Source organism: Salvelinus namaycush, chromosome 33 (genome assembly GCF_016432855.1).
Source record: "Salvelinus namaycush isolate Seneca chromosome 33, SaNama_1.0, whole genome shotgun sequence".
In the NCBI taxonomy this organism is placed as follows: Eukaryota; Metazoa; Chordata; class Actinopteri; order Salmoniformes; family Salmonidae; genus Salvelinus; species Salvelinus namaycush.
The window spans coordinates 4498477-4517082 of record NC_052339.1 but is presented as its reverse complement, the minus strand read 5'-3'; the positions used below and the strand labels follow the sequence as shown (position 1 = coordinate 4517082).

Sequence of the window (18606 nt, the reverse complement as noted above, 5' to 3'; positions counted from 1 at the left end):
GGGACACTGTAAAGTCCATGGAGAATAAGAGCACCTCCTCCCAGCTGCCCACTGCACTGAGGCTAGGTAACACCACCGATAAATCTACGATAATCGAGAATTTCACCACTGCGACCTGTATGCTCTCATCGGCTGGCCCTCGCTACATATTCGTCGCCAGACCCACTGGCTCCAGGTCATCTATAAGTCTTTGCTAGGTAAAGCTCCGCCTTATCTCAGCTCACTGGTCACGATAACTCCCACCCATAGCACGTGCTCCAGCAGGTATTTCTCACTGGTCATCCCCAAAGCCAACACCTCCTTTGGCCGCCTTTCCTTCCAGTTCTCTGCTGCCAATGACTGGAACGAATTACAAAAATCGCTGAAGCTGGAGACTTATATTTCCATCACTAACTTTGAACATCAGCTATCTGAGCAGCTAACCTATTGCTGCAGCTGTACATAGCCCATCTGTAAATAGCCCATCCAATCTACCTACCTCATCCCCATATTGTTTTTATTTACTTTTCTGCTCTTTTGCACACCATTATTTCTACTTGCACATCATCATCTGCACATCTATCATTCCAGTGTTTATTTGCAAAATTGTAATTACTTTGCTACTATGGCCTATTTATTGCCTTACCTCCTCACGCCATTTGCACACACTGTATATAGACTTTCTTTTTTTTCTATTGTTATTGACTGTACGCTTGTTTATTCCATGTGTAACTCTGTGGTGTTGTTTGTGTCGCACTGCTTTGCCAGGTTGAAGTTGTAAATGAGAACTTAACTGAGAACTTACCAACTAGCCTACCTGGTTAAATAAAGGTTATAAAAAATGTAAATTGTCACTCAACAATACATCTGTGGGGAGATAGGTTATGGTTTATAATGAGATATTTTAATTGACCTAAATGTGAATGCTATTTACTGTAGTGATAATAATAATATTATGTTACAGTAGTAATATTCCATCTCAGCTCTTGTTGGCAAGCGTTACAAAGGTTCAACCCAACTCATCTTCAAGTCAAATCCAATTTTAATTGTCACATGCGCCGAATACAACAGGTATTACTTACTGTGAAATGCTTACTTACAAGCCCTTAACCAACAATGCAGTTCAAGAAATAGAGTTAAGAAAATATTTACTAAATAAACTAAAGTAAAAAATGTAAATAAAAAGTAACACAATAAAATATTAACGAGGCTATATACAGGTACCGAGTCAATGTGCGGGGGTACAGGTTAATCGAGGTAATTTGTACATGTACAGTAGGTAGGGGTAAAATGACTATGCATAGATAATAATCAGTGAGTAGCAGCAGTGTAAAAACAAAGGGGCGTGTCAATGTAAATAAGTGGGTCAACAACCAAATCAACAGTATCTGCCCTATAACCTATAAGGTGCACTACTTTTTGACCAGGTATAGGGAATAGGGTGACACTTGGAACAGTGTTGTCAGTGAGAGCTGATGAGTTTCCCAGCTCTCAACTACAGTACCTGACCTCTATCCATACAGTGAGCAGTAGGGGGGTGTTCACCAATCACCAATCACCACCTCCACCCTCTCCCTGCACGCCTTCGCAGGATGATTTCAGCACTGACAAACTCCCAGCTCAAACTCTGAGCATCTGGTCCCGTTGATCCAACCCCTCCTTGACCCTCGCGTGTGCCCGCTTCAGCAAGCGTTTCTCATTGAATGAGAAAGGGGGCTACACCTGGAAGCTTGGAGAAAGTATTTTGGATGCTTTTTGCTTTATGGATGATATCATTGGTGATATACTGTATTCGATTAGACGGTGTTTTGATGTGACATGATTTGTTACGTCTTAAATGCTACAGAGGGACATGATGGCTGTGCTTCTCCTAATTCCTGCATAAGGTCTTACTGTGTGTGCATTTGAAAGTACACAGAAATTATTCAGTGTTGAATCAACACTGACAGTGTTCAATCAACACTGACAGTGTTCAATTTAACACTGGGCCAGTGTGTACGGGTCCACACTTTTCAGTGTTAAATTAACATTGCTTAGTACTGACGCTGTTATACTTTGTCAGTGAATTAACACTTTTAGTTTTATGCATTAACACCTTAAAGTGTTTTTAACACTAGGTAGTGTATATACAGTGCCTTCGGCATGAATTTGACTTTTTCCACATTTTGTTATGTTACAGCCTTATTCTAAAATATATTTGAGATGTTTTTGCACATTTATTAAATACAAAAAATTAATTAAAATAAGTATTCAGACCCTTTACTCAGTACTTTGTTGAAGCATCTTTGGCACGATTACAGCCTTGAGTCTTCTTGGGTATGACGCTACATGCTTGGCACACCTGTATTTGGGGAGTTTCTCCCATTCTTCTCTGCAGATCCTCTCAAGCGCTGTCAGGTTGGATTGGAAGCGTTGCTGCACAGATATTTTCAGGTCTCTCCAGAGATGTTCGAGAGTCCTTTAGGTGCCTTTTGGCAAACTCCAATCAGGCTGTCGTACCTTTTACTGAGGAGTGGCTTCCGTATGGCCACTCTACCACAAAGACCTGATTTGATAGAGTGCTGCAGAGATAGTGGTCCTTCTGGAAGGTTCTCCCATCTTCGCATAGGAACTCTCGACCTCTGTCAGAGTGACCATCAGGTTCTTGGTCACCTCCCTCACCAATGCCCTTCTCTCCTGATTGCTCAGTTTGGCTGGGTGGCCAGCTCTAGGAAGAGTCTTGGTGGTTCCAAACTTCTTCCATTTAAGATTGATGGAGGCCACTGTGTTCTTGGGGAACTTCAATGCTGCAGACATTTTTTGGTACCCTTCCCCTGATCTGTGCCTCGGCAAAATCCTGTCTCGGAGCTCTACAGACAATTCCATCAACCTCATGGCTTGGTTTTTGCTCTAACATGCACTGTCAACTGTGGGACCTTATATAGACGTGTGTGCCTTTCCAAATCATGTCCAATCAATTGAATTTACCACAGGTTGACTTCTTTCAAGTTGTAGAAACAGCTCAAGGATGATCAATGGAAACAGGATGCACCTGAGCAAAGGGTCTGAATACTTATGTAAATAAGGTATTTCTGTTTTTATTTGTAGAAATTTGCACACAATAACTATTTTTGCTTTGTCATTATTGGTTATTGTGTGTAGATTGATGTGGAAACATTTTAATTTAATCAGTTTTAGAATAAGGCTGTAAGGTAACAAAATGTGGAAAAAGTCAAGGGGTCTGAATTCATGCCGAATGCACTGCACTGTAGTGTAGCACCACATAGTAATTTGAACCTTTATGCCACAACGTCTTTATCTCTTGACAAGGTCACTCAGTGTTGGGTTAAGGACGTTATAATGTTAATTCCAGCTCTTTGTCACATCCTCTTATGTAAGCTACAAGTAGACATAATACATGTTTTTAGTAATTTAACCATATGACCACTTCAACTGGTACAACACTTCCACTCACGGCTGGCCAAAAGTAACTAGGGAAAGCCACACCCCAAATATAATTTCCCAGTGTGCCTTGCCTTTGAGTGAATTGTATAGTCACCACACATGACTGTATTTTTTTGTGACCGAGACGTGGTTGTTGAATTCATGCATGTTCAGTTTTCAACCCCAATTTCAGCCTTTGAGCAACCCCTTCAAATAAAAAATGCATTCAGGTGAGAAGTTGTGAGTTGGGGGAATTTCTCATAAAAAAAATCATTTTTGGAGTGGTTAAATATAGTTGTACCTGATCCCAACACATTCTCACCATAGCATACTTACCAGAAGTCCACTGGCACACTCTCATAGTAAAATGAAATATAAGCAAGTACAGCTCGGGACAGTTCGCTTACAGTGGTGAAGTGCTGAGTTCCTGACATCTTAAAAAAGAAATGGGGGTTTCACATTTATTATGGTCTTGTGTTGGGAAGATAAATGCAAATTAAGACTAGGGACTCCAGTCAATCCAACCCGCATTGCAGTATTCACGCAGTAGCTCTTTTTCCAATGGTCCAATTAACTCACAGGTTGGTTTTGTGTACTGTATAAAAACCTACAACTACTACCAGGGCGACCCCTCTTACAGGTATGCTTTCACTTTTCAGAATTAGAAGTGTGTGGGGACTGGATGAATATTATAAATAAAGGATTTGAAAGAAAGAGAAATTTGACCCATGTGGGATTAGAACTCACCGCCAAATGTTTTCGCTGACTGCACCACCAATCAGTAATAACTGTTGAAGTATTTTTTTTGACATGCCCCCCATTGTCGTCTTGTTGTTGTCACAGTGGATGTAGCTACGAACATAAATGTATAATCCTCATAGCCTACATGTTTTTTTTTTCTTTATAAAAGCACAGATGTGTTTGAAACTGTAAGCAAAATCTTTGAATTTGGTCGTATGCGGAAATGTGCCTTACTGCCTTTTGAATTTTGTGTAGAGGCAGTAGTCTAGTCAAGGAAGCATGCAAAATATATTGGCACACTCCACTTACCAAGACCATTGCCAAATAAGCTGTCACCTACTTTTATAGTAAACATTGCGATGGTACCACCCAGCACGTCTAGAAGGGAGTGTATGTCATACTGAACCCCTCCCTTGAGATGACGTAAAAATAAGTGGCAGTCGGTACCGTTTAAGATTAGCATTCTTTTTTTGCTGAGTGTAACAGTATAACTTTAGTACGTCCCCTCGCCCCGACCTCGGGCGCGAACCAGGGACCTTCTGCACACATCAACAACGGTCACCCATGAAGCGTCATTACCCATCGCTCCACAAAAGCCGCGGCTCTTGCAGAGCAAGGGGAACAACTACTTCTAGGTTTCAGAGCAAGTGACGTAACTGACTGAAACGCTATTAGCGCGTACCCGCTAACTAGCTAGCCATTTCACATCCGTTACATGAGCATGGCCTTATTTCTATTACAACATATTGGATGACTGTCATTCATATTCCATTCACTCAGCTCAATGTAAAATCGATAGGTTTAGGCTACCTCTTAATTCTCACATTTTCCCTATACCCACCATGAGGTTGCTACATCCTTGCCTATGAATCAGAGTTTATAACGTAGGTGCACAGGTTGAGAGAAATTTGAGTAATCAATGTGACAGACATTGTACAAAGCAGTATTGAATGTGTCAATTTGCCTGCATTTAGCTGATCTAGGGTGTAATCATTAGTCCAACAGTGGCAAACGAGAGTTTCTATTAGACAAATTCAGGTATGTTTGGCCCCATTTCATTACGTTTGTTTCCGTTTAAGAAACGTTTTTCAACAGAATCGGCGGAAAGAATTACACCCCTGATCACACAAACACAGTTCACTTTCATAGCAGCCACATACAAACAGCATGATCCCTTTGATCGTTGTATAATTCCTTCTCGCATCTACGCGCTCTCCTCCTCTTACCTTTTCCCTTCCCTTGTGGACTTCAGTGCATAACACATTAGTTGTCTGTGACCAGGCGAAAAAACCTTTCCAAGCCATACCTTCATATAATAAGTGCTAATCACTACACACAGCCTACATCATTGTCACCAAATTAGCTAATGTCATAGTCAACATGGCTACTAGAACTAATGTGTTAGTAAACCAGCTACAATCATGCAGTACAGTGTATAGCAAGCAGTTTAGTTACTCCGGCAGGCCCCGGTGGCAATACATTTATAAAACCAAAAGCTTACCTTGACATGGAAGAGTTCCAATGTTGGATAGCAATAGCCAGCTAGCTAACGTAGCAACCCTTTGTTTGAACCGGGGCTGCGTTTCAAACTCATAAAAGACACACCCTCGTCCACTTACCCTCGCCTTATGCACTTAGGGGAATCCCCGCTGCCATATTTGTCGTTGGTCCAAATGATTAGCCAACTAAGGGAAGTTTGCAACGTAAGCCCCTCAGCCCTAATTTTAAATGGCGGTTGCGAGTTTACAATTATGTTCACTCCGGGACCTGAAACTCCCCATAATTCAATTCGCGATGATTGTACATCCACTAAGAAAAGTCTGCCAAAACTTAAAACCAACATTAATATGAAGTCAACATAAGTTAAAACGAATGTAGATTAGTTAGAAATTGTGCTACTAATGCACATGACGGCTCAAACACGTAATGTTATCATCAAAGTAATTATGTTTTTGTTTGGTTAGCTTTTGGAAACGTTAACTTGCGCACAACTTTCCCTGACATCACACATACTTTGTAATTTTCGATTTACCTGATATAGTAGGATGGCTAACATTCGATGTCTGCAGATGCGTTGTCTTCTAGGCAAGATATGAAATGCAATCACAATTGACTGTAGCGCATATGAGGCACACACAACTGTTCTATGATGACTGAAAACACAACCGTGGGATGAACGAGTGACACATTTCTGGCCAAGAGCGGTCCATTTAAAATGTATTAATTCTTCCCTTGCACCGCAAGTGTCATCAGAAGTGTCCACTTAATTTGAAGGCTGAGGGGAGAGGGTGTGTCTTTTAATTGTTTGGAATTAGAGGTCGACCGATTTTCTGATTTTTCGATACCAATTATTGGAGGACCAAAAAAAGCCGATACCATAATTCATCGGCAGACATTTTTTATTTTCCATTTTTTATTATTATTATTATTTTTTTTTTATATATCTTTATTTTTATTATTATATTTAAGTTATTTTTTTTGTAATAATGACAATTACAACAATACTGAATGAACAATGAACACTTATTTTAACTTCATATAATACATAAATAAAATCTATTTAGTCTCAAATAAATAATAAAACCTGCTCAATTTGGTTTAAATAATGCGAAAACACAAGTGCAATATGTCCCATGTAAAAAATATACTGTTTAAGTTCCTTGCTCAGTACATAAGAACATATAAAGGCTGGTGTTTCAATATTCCCAGTTCTTCAATATTCCCATTAATAAGTTTTAGGTTGTAGTTATTATAGGAATTATGACGTGTCGACTATTTCTCTCTATACCATTTGTATTTCCTATACCTTTGTCTATTGGATGTTCTAATAGGCACTTTAGTATTGCCAGCCTAATCTCAGGAGTTGATAGGCTTGAAGTCATAAACAGCGCTGTGAAGCAAGTATTGCTAAGAGCTGCTGACAAATACAGTAAAGTTTGAATGAATACTTATGAGCCTGCTGCCGCCTACCACCGCTCAGTCAGACTGCTCTATCAAATCATAGACTTAATTATAATATAATAAACACAGAAATACGAGCCGTTGGTCATTAATATGGTCAAATCTGGAAACTATAATTTCGAAAACAAAACGTTTATTCTTTCAGTGAAATACGGAAGCATAAGTCTAAATATTGCTGTTACATTGCACAACCTTCAATGTATGTTATAATTATGTAAAATTCTGGCAAATTAGTTTGCAACTAGCCAGGTGGCCCAAACTGTTGCATATACCCTGACTCTGAGTGCAATGAACGCAAGAGAAGTGACACAATTTCCCTAGTTAATATTGCCTGCTAACATGAGTTTCTTTTAACTAAATATGCAGGTTTAAAAAATGTACTTCTGTGTATTGATTTTAAGAAAGGCATTGATGTTTCTGGTTATGTACATTTGTGCAACGATTGTGCTTTTTTCGCAAATGCGCTTTTGTTAAATCATCCCCCGTTTGGCGAAGTAGGCTGTGATTCAATGATAAATTAACAGGCACCGCATTGATTATATGCAAAGCAGGACAAGCTAGTTAACCTAGTAATATCATCAACCATGTGTAGTTAACTAGTGATTATGTGAAGATTGATTGTTTTTTATAAGATAAGTTTAATGCTAGCTAGCGACTTACCTTGGCTCCTTGCTGCACTCGCATAACAGGTAGTCAGCCTGCAACGCAGTTTCCTCGTGGAATGCAGTGTAATCAGCCATAATCGGCATCCAAAAATGCAGATTACCGATTTGTTATGAAAACTTGAAATCTACCCTAATTAATTGGCCATGCCGATTAATCGGTCAACCTCTATTTGGAATGCAGCCCAGGTGTTTTGTGTAGGCTGAACTAGCTAGCTGCATTCGCTAGCTAAGAAAGTGAAGGTGTAAAAAATACAAAATATAGCTCTCTTTCTCTTGATTCACCTTCATTTTTGAAGAAATTAATTTGTTCAAAACTGTTCAACTATTGTCTTTCTCTCTCCTTTTTGAGTCAACTACTCACCACATTTTATGTTCTGCAGTGGTAGCTAGCTGTAGGTTACTCTTTCAGTACTAGATTCATTCTCTGATACTTTGATTGGGTGGACAACATGTCAGTTCATGCTGCAAGAGCTCTGATCGGTTGGAGGACGTCCTCTGGAAGTTTTAATAATAATGTGTAAGTCAATGGAAGGAGGTGAGAACCACGAGCCTCCTAGGTTTTGTATTGATGTCAATGTACCCAGAGGATGACGGAAACTAGGCTACACCATGGTGCTACCCTACAGAGTGCTATTGAGGCTACTGTAGACCTTCATTGCAAAACAGTGTGTTTTAATCAATTCTTTCTTGACATGAATATATATAAAATCGTTTTATCTAAAAAGGATAACTTTTTGTAATGTTTCATAATTTTTCTGAAATTCACTGAGGAGGATGGTCCTCCCCTTTCTCTTCTGATGAGCCTCCACTGGTAGACACCCTCTTAAGGTGCCTCTACATCTCAGTGGTAGAGTTGAACAGCTAGTGGCAAAAGAGCTAGATTTAAAAATAGCAAAATATATCACTTTTGCAGCTAACTGTCGAAATGACAGTTATAACTAAGCCTAAAACATCTGGTTTTTGAAGATTTTGTTTTTCTTTCATGAAAGGTATAAAAAACTATGACAAATACATATCTCATAAGGCCTTATTTTGAGGCCTAGTTCTATCCTAACACAGTGGCCTGAAAGTCATTGTTTGACCCAGCAGCTGGGTCTTTTTTAACATAATCCTATTGGGCAACACTGTTATTTGTTTACGTTGTGTTTGTTTACGTTGTGTCATTTCGTTCCCAATTTCATATTGGGGCGGCAGGGTAGCCTTGTGGTTAGAGCGTTGGACTAGTAACCGAAAGGTTGCAAGTTCAAATCCCCGAGCTGACAAGGTACAAATCTGTCGTCCTGCCGCTGAACAGGCAGTTCAGGGGCAGGCCGTCATTGAAAATAAGAATTTGTTCTTAACTGACTTGCCTAGTTAAATAAAGGTTAACATTTTTTTTTTAATTATGCATGAATGACTCATGTTTTGGATAATGGCTGAGCATCAGTATCAGTTGTCAATCGAGAAGATCTGTCTGTCGATTACAGGTTCTCTCTCCAGCAGGTTGTGTGTGTGTGTGAGAAAGAGCTTAAGTCATGAGTTTAGTGTACTGTAATATCAGCGTGTGTGTGTGTGCTGGAGTTGTGAGTGTAGTGCGGCGTAGTATCTGATATAACTGATATAAGCACATCCAGGAGGTCAAAGAAAAAAACAATGCTGGGGTCAATGGTGCGTGAGGAGCATACACGTAAAGGTCAAAGACGACAGGAACAGATGGAGGAGCGTGATAGGAAGGCATGATGATGATGGGCAACTGTAGAGTTGAAAGGCGCAATATGTTCCCTATTTGCATGGGTCAATCAAACAAATCCAGGTCTGATAAGATTGTCTGAACCTTGTGTGTTGATGTACGTGTGAGTGTGTATGTGCGTGCTGGGATTAGAGGAGATAAAAACGCACATGAAAGAGAGATGAACATTTGCTTAAGTAATGTCAAATCGAATGAAAAGTTCAGTGTGTGACTAAGAGTGTGTTTGTGCGAATGTGTGTGTTTGTTCGTGCCGCTGTGTTGCCCGCCCGCCCCTCCCTCTCTTTTGGGAGATAGAGGAGCATTTGGTGTGGGTAGAGCAAAGGGGTGTGAGTGGTCCCCAGTAAGCGTTCACTAGACACTTTAATAATGGGGATCGGGGCCCTGTGACTATTCCTCACTCTGAAGAAACTACACCTCGCCTCTGTCCCAAATGGCACACTATTCCCTTTCTGGGTGGACTACTTTTGACCTTTGGGTTCCTGGTCAAAAGTAGTGCACTACATAGGGAGTAGGGTGCCATTTGCGTCCGCATCCATTGTGACTTACTCTCAGACGTTAACTTAATGATGAGAGCATGTGGGAGATGTGATGCTAAGAAGACTTTACTTAAGATATTACTTAAGTAACAGGTGGTATCCCACATTTCTTGTTACCTTCTCCCGTTTCTTTGCTATGCTGTCTTTAACGTAGTCAGACCGAGATGGGGAAGGAAACTATCTTGTTACAATTACAAAATGTTACCAATGGATCAAAATATAATACAAAACACTATTTTGTATTTGTTTTTTTTATTCTTCGAAATACAAAATACATTTAACTACACGCCTTCACAACAACCACATTCTTAGTAACAAAAAAAAACCATTGTACTTGCTATGGCTGATATGTTGTTGTTTATATACCTTAGTTGAATTCCCTGACTGTAAGTCACTCTGGATAAGAGGGTCTACTAAATGACCAAAATGTACAAATGAACAATTACAAAGCACACTGGGTCCGTATTATTTTAAAGAAGTATTTAAATACGTATTTCAAATCCATGTAACAGAAATACTGTGCGTGTGTGTGTGTTTGTATGTGACCTGAGAGAAGAAGCAGCTCTGTGGGTTCGTGGACAGATAAGGATTTCTTTTATTCTCTGAGAACTTCTTACCACAGGCTCTGAGCCATATTCTCATCTTCACAATCATCAGATACACACAGAGAGGCTCAAATTAGACCTGACGGTTATACGGGCCAGGACAAACTCTGGAAGAGAGTGTGTTCTGTGTGTGTGTGTGTGCGGGTGTGGATCCCCTTAAGATGGAACCCAGCAGAGCTGTTATTACGGGAAAGCCGGAAGCGTCAGAAGGGATAAATCATACTCGGAGTACTAACGTTATGACATTAAAGGACAAGTCTAGACAGGACGTGATGCCAGAGCTCTGTCAGCAAATACTTTGTGTGTGTGTGTGTGTGTGTGTGTGTGTGTGTGTGTGTGTGTGTGTGTGTGTGTGTGTGTGTGTGTGTGTGTGTGTGTGTGTGTGTGTGTGTGTGTGTGTGTGTGTGTGTGTGTGTGTGTGTGTGTGTGTGTGTGTGTAAAGTACAGTAATGGGTAAATGATCTGTTAAGACCTGGGTAGCCCAGACCTGTTAAACTCTGGCTTGCTCAATCCCAAAATTGCATGACAGTTACAGGCACCAGTACAAAACAGAACCAGTAAAATGACCCTGCAAGCGTGCAAGGTATTCCATGACTAACAGCCTCATATTATTTCCAACGTTTATCTTCTGATGTAATCACCTGTAACTTAAATGCCGTGCAACACAACTCTTACGGAAAAAGCACACCAATTTCACATGTTCACACGTGTTTCACATGTGATCTCGTGTAAAAGCAACATGTGATAACATGAAAGTACACGTGAAAACATGACCTTGTGTGAAATAAATGTGACATGGCGACGCAAAATTTCAACATGTGATAGCGTGAAACTACACGTGACAACATTTGCTAAGTTTTTCACATGTATAATTGCACAGGTGAATGTTTTTCATATGTGAAAATGCAATTCCACATGTGAGAATTCGATTTTCACATGTCAGGAGCATTTTCACGTGAAAAACGTTCACATGTGAAAATCTAATTCTCACATGTGGAATTGCATTTTCACGTAATGAAAAACATTCACTTGTGCAATTTTACATGTGAAAAACTGAACTCTAAATGTAACATGTGAACAACTGACCTCACATGTCTCTTATGTTTTCACATGTGAAACTGCACATTTCCTGTTTTGTTTTTTTACAGAAAGTAATGAAATGGTGTGGGGGTTTTAAGTTAAGTGGTACACTGTTCAGCCAAAATATTGTAAACATCTTGAATCAATCTGATTACATTTGACGTGATCACTTAGTGCTGACTTTTCAATATGACCCCACCTGGGATTTGAACTCACAACCTTGGGCCACAAAGTCTGTAGAATACCGAAGTCCCCTATAGATTCATTACCTGTAATACATCTCTGCACTTAGCAAAATAGTGCATCTGCACTGCTATTAGCAAATAATCTGACTGTTCTCTCATCATTAATTAAATTCTCAGCAATTTGAGGGTTTTCTGTATAGTTTAATGTTGGTGGGGCATATTGTTCAGTTTTAATGTTACTCCTGAATCACCATGATGAATACAATAGATACAATAGAATACAATATTATTTTCTTGAGTGTATTTTTTAAGATTTACTTTGAAGTCCAAAGTGTAGGGACACAGGTGAAGTCACTTATTGCCACAGTTTGGAATGCTGTGAATCAAGAGGGTGTGAGTTCAAATCCCAGGTGAGGACATGTTGAATAATAATTACTGTATAAATAAACCTACACAATGTAATCACATATGTAAGTTGATGACATCTTAAGGACCAATCTTTGTTTGTAGAGCATCGCCTGTGAAATCTCATGAAAAATATCCACATGTTAAACTTCATGTGAAATATAATCACATGTGAAGTGTTCCAAAACCATATGGTTTCACATGTGATTTTTCACATGTGAAATTGTTGTTTTTTTCCTTAAGGGAATACAACTTTACTTGCTATTAAGAGACATAATAGCAATTTCGTGGTACAACTATGGTGAAGAGAGAGACTGTTTGAGTGGTCGTTAGTGTCTATGTCCCATGCTGCGAGGGGAAACTGGGACCAGAAATCGGCCAGGTCATTTCTAATACGCCATGCCATTTTTTTCCTAGAGGCCCCCATTTTATTATCCAAATAATGATTATTCTGTGCAACAAATTTTTTTTATTTAGACTGTCGCTCTTGGCCAAAGATGGACTGGTCCATCTGGCATTTTCCCAAACTGCCCTATGGCTAGTCTGTTTCTCAGAGACACTGATTACGTTTTACCAGTATTACCATTGAGGTTTAGCCTAGCAGGCTGAGGTCTTATCTGTTCTGGGGACCGGTGTCATCTTTCTGCCCTCATGAGATGGGAGGCTGTAAATACCAAAGGGGATTGGGGACATTTCAGAGCTATTCATTTTTGATCTATAACACACTGTCAAACTTGTAAATCGATTTACTGCTCCCAGATAAATCTTGTCTCGGTGCACAAAGATATTATTTTTTTCAATGCACGACTTAGAGATTTAAAAAAAATAAAAAATAAAGTGTGTTGATTTTGATTAGTGTGTGTTTTGTGTGTCCACATGGTTGGTTGCCTTGGTTCTACACACACACCCACACACACACACACACATCCCTTGACTGCTCTCCCCTGACACTGTGGTGGTGATTAGAACTTTGATGTGAGTGTATCCTGGGCAGGCTGGACTGGAAGTCACCGCCATCCTTCTATCCAGTCTGGGGGAGAACAGAACAGAACAGCGGGGCTGGAATAACAGCAGGATGTGTGTGTTCAGCAGACCAGGGGAGTTTCCACTAGACTAAGATATGGGAAGCTCTGCAGGAGGGAGATAATCGCCGTGCTGGTAATTCACTGTAAACATCTTCTATTCTATTAAATGTCTTCAAACCTGGAGGGAAATATTGAATCTATTTAATTCTGCTTATGATCAGGATTGTGACTATGATGATTGGGCATGTATGCCTCTTTATGTACAGGTTGAAATTGAGAGCATATTGATTCAGTGTTTGTAGTAAGTTGGTCGGATGAACAAGCAACTGAGCGACACTGTATTGATTGCCACATAGCGCATTGTAATATGTGGACTTTCAGCACGTCAACCTTCAGTGAAAGTCTGAGTTTGAGTCTGAGTTTGTTGTCGGCGAACCCTCTGTTTGTGTGCTCAGGCTAATATGTTTTGTACAGGCTCTCTCAGTGCAGGGCACGCAGAGGTCTGTGTGCGAGCCTGATTGAGGTCTGCCTAAGTGAATGTAATCGAATGGCTGGGCCAAATCAGTTGGGCACATTTCAAAGTTGCTGAAACCGATCGAACGTAGGTTCTGGGAAGGTCAATGGACCTGTTGTCATATGGTTTATTTTTGCGTCCCAAATGGCACCCTATTCCCTTTTGCCCAAAAGTAGTGCACTGCATAGGGAAAAGGATGCCCTTTGGGACGTAGTCCATCTCTGGCTAGAGGGGTCTCACAGCTAACCCCCGTTTGAACGTTGCCACTCTCTCTTTTTCCAGACTCTCTGGATCTTATGACTGTACAACAGTAGGCTAAATGAGGTAGCTACTCCTACCTCTGAATGTGTCAGTGTGTGCTGTATCTGCTTTGACTGCAACTCCTGCTACAATTATTCACTTTTGTTCATATTTTTTTTCCATTGACCTATCCACTTTCTATTTTTTTTAATATATTTTACAGCTTTGCTGCTGCAGACACATACATTTTACATACATGGTACTTTTATATACAGCAATCGCATAATAATACATTTATTGATGACAGGGCCTAGGAATTTGATATACCGTAATGTGTCTGATATACCGTAATGTGTCTGTTACAGTGTACGTCTGATATGTCTGTTTTGACTACAGTTATTACCTGATAAAAGTATATTTATCGCTGACAGAGAATAAATATGAATTTGATATGCCGTAATGTGCAACCACAGTGCAAACCGCCTCGAGTCCACAGATTATAGCCCTTCTCCATGGAACGCGTGATTGGCTTTGATTGTTGATACTGTAAAGTCGACCCCTTTTAACGAACCAATTAGCCCGGTCTGTCCAGCCCCAGGCAGGCAGTCTGTCTGAAGGTCATGTGATGATTTGGAGGGTGGGGGATTAGAGGTGGAATGTGGTATGAGAGGGGTTAGGGAGGGGGACACAGCCATAATGAATGGGAATGGATGACAAGGGGATACTAGTGTATAATGTCATTAACACTTGGGTTGTGGCACTTTTGTTGCTGGGCCACGTAGACATACGGATAACCCTGTCCAATCTGAGGAGCCACTCTGCTAACACACAGATGTACAGTTAGGGTTAGAGAGGGTGGTTCGACGGTGTGTCTTGCTGTCTTCCCATGATGTACAGGGCAGCATGTAGAAGTATAGTACACAGACAGTGTACATGGTTAAGGGACTCCAGATGTGTGATACTCATACAGATCTGGCCAGTTAATTACATGGGGGTCCTCTCTCTCTCTCTCTCTCTCTCCTCTCCTCAGGGAGCCAACACAATTAGCATCTTAAGTGAAAAGGCTTGCTGACATCACCAGTGCGGGGGCTAAACCATGATGAGCTTTTGCTTCCTGGCAGAAGTCCACACTCCTTAATGTCTGCCAAGTTTGGCGAGAGAAAGAGAGAAAGACCTAGATGAAAGAAAGTTCATCTAGGTCTTGGCGAGAGAAAGAGAGAAAGACCTAGACGGAGTAAATAGTCTTCGCTTCTTATTCAACTCTTAAAATGAGGATTTGAGAACAATTCCTTGACATTAGATCGATTAAGTTTGTCTATTTCTGTGCCGCACAACCTGAAGCATGAAGCGCTCTTAAACAAAGACTTGAAAACATTACTTGTGAAGTCGCTTCTGTTTTACAGAAATCAGCCCACCCCCCTGGCAGCCATGGCTATATTTTCCACAAAGTGTTCTATGTCTGCCACTATCTTTTGATAGAAGCAGTGATTATTTTTTAAATATCATAATTCAGTTTAATCACCACGTCTCAGCACTGTACTATACCTCTGATCATCTGTCTGAAACCAAGACACAACCATAACGATGTTTAGACAATGGGGCGGCAGGTATCCTAGTGTTTAGAGCGTTGGGGCCAGCAACTGGAAGGTTGCTGGATCGAATCCCCGAGCTGACGAGGTAAACATCTGTTGTTCTGCCCCTGAGCAAGGCAGTTAACCCACTGTGCGCTGCAGACGTGGATGTGGATCATGGCAGCCCCCTGCCTCTCTGATTCAGAGTGGTTGGATTAAATGCCGAAGACACATTTCAGGTGAATACATTGTTGGACAACAATGTTATGGAATTTTTCTTATTTCTTGACTTTTCATCCATCCGTTTTTGTGGAGTATCTGCTCGTTTGTGAATCCAGGAAATGTACCTAAATTGTATGCAAAAGTAACCTGATTTGACACTTGAAAATCTTTCAAGGCTCGAAAGACAGAGACACACACACACACACGTAACCAGTGTGAAATGGCTAGCTAGTTAGCGGTGCGCGCAAGTAGCGCTTCAATCACTCGCTTCTGAGATCTTGAAGAAGCTGTTTCCCTTTCAAAGGCTGCAGCTTTTGTGGAGTGATGGGTAACAATCCTTCGTGGGAGGCAGTTGTTGATGTGTTCAGAGGGTCCCTGGTTCAAGTCCAGGTCGGAGCGAGGAGAGGGACGGAAGCAACACTGTTATGCACACAAAGTAAAATGCTACTCTACAAAATATAACTTTTGCTAAATAAAAACTCATATAGCAGCTAAACCGTTCATACATTTGACGGAGAATAATAAAGGAATTTTAAGGGACGTATTCAATGAGTATAACAAAACAGACATCAAACACCCAATGGGGCGGCAGGTAGCCTAGTGGTTAGAGCGTTGGATTGAATCCCCGAGCTGACAAGGTATCGGTCGTTCTGCCCCTGAGCAAGGCAGTTAACCCACTGTTCCCCGGGCGCCGTGGATGTCGATAATGGCAGCCCCCTGCACCTCTCTGATTCAGAGGGGTTGGGTTAAATGCGGAAGACACATTTCAATTGAATGCATTTAGTTGTACAGTTGACTAGGTACCCCCCCCCCCCCCCCCCCCCTTTCTGCAATGGACACCACCTCTGGAAAGAAACCAGTTTGGAAATTAAACATGAACAATGTCGAAACTGCAACTAAAAGGCACGCTGGATCTTTTATTATACTCTAAAGACTTTGAAAACAGAACATGCTCTCGTGGAATAGAAAATAGTATAACGTTTAGGAACGATATCCAATTACCTTGATAAAGTAGTAACATTCAGACTGAATGCGTTTGATCAATTTGGTCCCAACGGTCATAACCATTGTCATCTTGTGTACTGATGTCCTTCAAGCTGTTTTTTCTATAGTGTATCACTTTTACTGTATCAAACGTGTTCACTTCTCAGTGCCACATGTTAACACTCATCACCTCTGCTGTAAGTGACCTACATAGAATGATATGATAGCCTACTCAGTGCTGAAATAGTAGGTGCTCTATGGTTACCATTGACTATCATAGCTAACTAAACCACACAGGGTGATATGTGGAATTTAGGTCTCCTCCCCAGCCGTGACCGGATCAACGTGTGGTCGATGGGTCTAACAGCAGGTTGGTGGTTGTAATCAGAGGTTAAACCGTGCTTTTCACGTCTAGGCCATGACAGGAAGTGGTTGCAGCTGGGATAGGAAGTGGCTTTTCTGTGATAGAGGGGTGCCAAATGGAGTGTGTGTGCCTGTATGTGTGCGTGCGTATGCGCATGTGTGAAAGAGAGAGGAGGATCACTTGCTAAGCTCATCCGATAGACACCTCATCATTTTGGTGTTGATGTGTGAACTTTATTACCACCATCCGCAGGGAGGTGGTAGGTCTATTTGACATTTTGTCCACATAATACAATCACACTGAAGAACCTCGTTTGTCTCGAGCCTCTCTCCAACTTGCTCAGTATGTATTCTACCACGTGACAATATGTATTTAACACAGCCAGGTTTTCAGAGTAGCCTGGTACTGTATCTACCTCAACATAATTGGTTACACTCATAAATAATTACTTTTCACTCATAAATAATTACTTTTCACTCATAAATAATTCCAATTCAGTTCAAATTTCCGAGCATGCTCCTTGGTTTCGGATGACAAATCAACTGAACTTGGCCCTCCATGTGACTGTCTCATCATGGGCCATACATACAAAAGACCTTACCTTTCCACTCACTACACAATACAGTTGTAGTGCTCGGGTCATCAGGCTTGCATCCCATATGGCCGCCTATTCCCTATATAGTGCACTACTTTTGACCAGGGACGTATGGGAATAGGCTGCCATTTGGGATGCAGCCCCAGATATGCCCAGAGGATGCTGCTGCAATGTCAGGTGACAGGTCACTCCTGTGGTGAGTACGCTGAAGGTGACATGTCTCATCCACTCAACGATGTCATACGAGGTGACTCAGCACAGAGCTAGTCTGAATAATAATGAGGGCGATGGTGTGGAGGGTGATGACTATAAAAACAATCATACAGCTATTTATAGCAAAGGATTAGTAGACTATAGTTTATGTTGGATCTATTGGAAAGCAGATACAGTATAATCTATTAAAATAAATATCTCACACAGTTCTGTTCAAATTGCTGCCTTGTTTCTTGACATGTTTGATGACCATCTGTCACCTCTCCCTTTCCCCACGTATTCTCTCTCTCTCTCTCTCTCTCTCTCTCTCTCTCTCTCTTCCATCAGTCCTTACAGGGCATGTTGTCTTCTCTCCATTCTGAGCTTGACATTCAGAGGTACTTGCTGAAAATCCAATTTCCCCACACAGTTAGTCTGATTTTTATCTTATCTGCATCCCAGCTAACCTGTCTGTCAGAGTTGGGATCAATTTGAATTAAAGGCAGTCAATTCAGGAAGTAAACGGAAATTCCAATTCAATGATTGAAAAAAACGGGCATCTATTTTCAATGACTTCTCAATAAACGGAA

At 40.9% G+C, this 18606-nt stretch overlaps 1 protein-coding gene across 10 annotated transcripts in view; it reads left to right on the top strand.

Annotated features, from left to right (window-relative positions):
• The window catches only part of LOC120027872 (sickle tail protein homolog), a 195625-nt gene that overhangs the window by 124985 nt on the left and 52034 nt on the right, over positions 1-18606 (top strand). Inside the window, exon 1 of one of the 10 annotated variants that reach the window (XM_038972970.1) lies at positions 13384-13467. The exons of the other annotated variants lie outside the window; for them this stretch is intronic. The gene's annotated coding sequence lies outside the window, so the exon portion shown is untranslated. Of the gene's footprint in view, positions 1-13383; positions 13468-18606 lie in introns of those variants that run through there. 10 annotated transcript variants of the gene reach the window in all.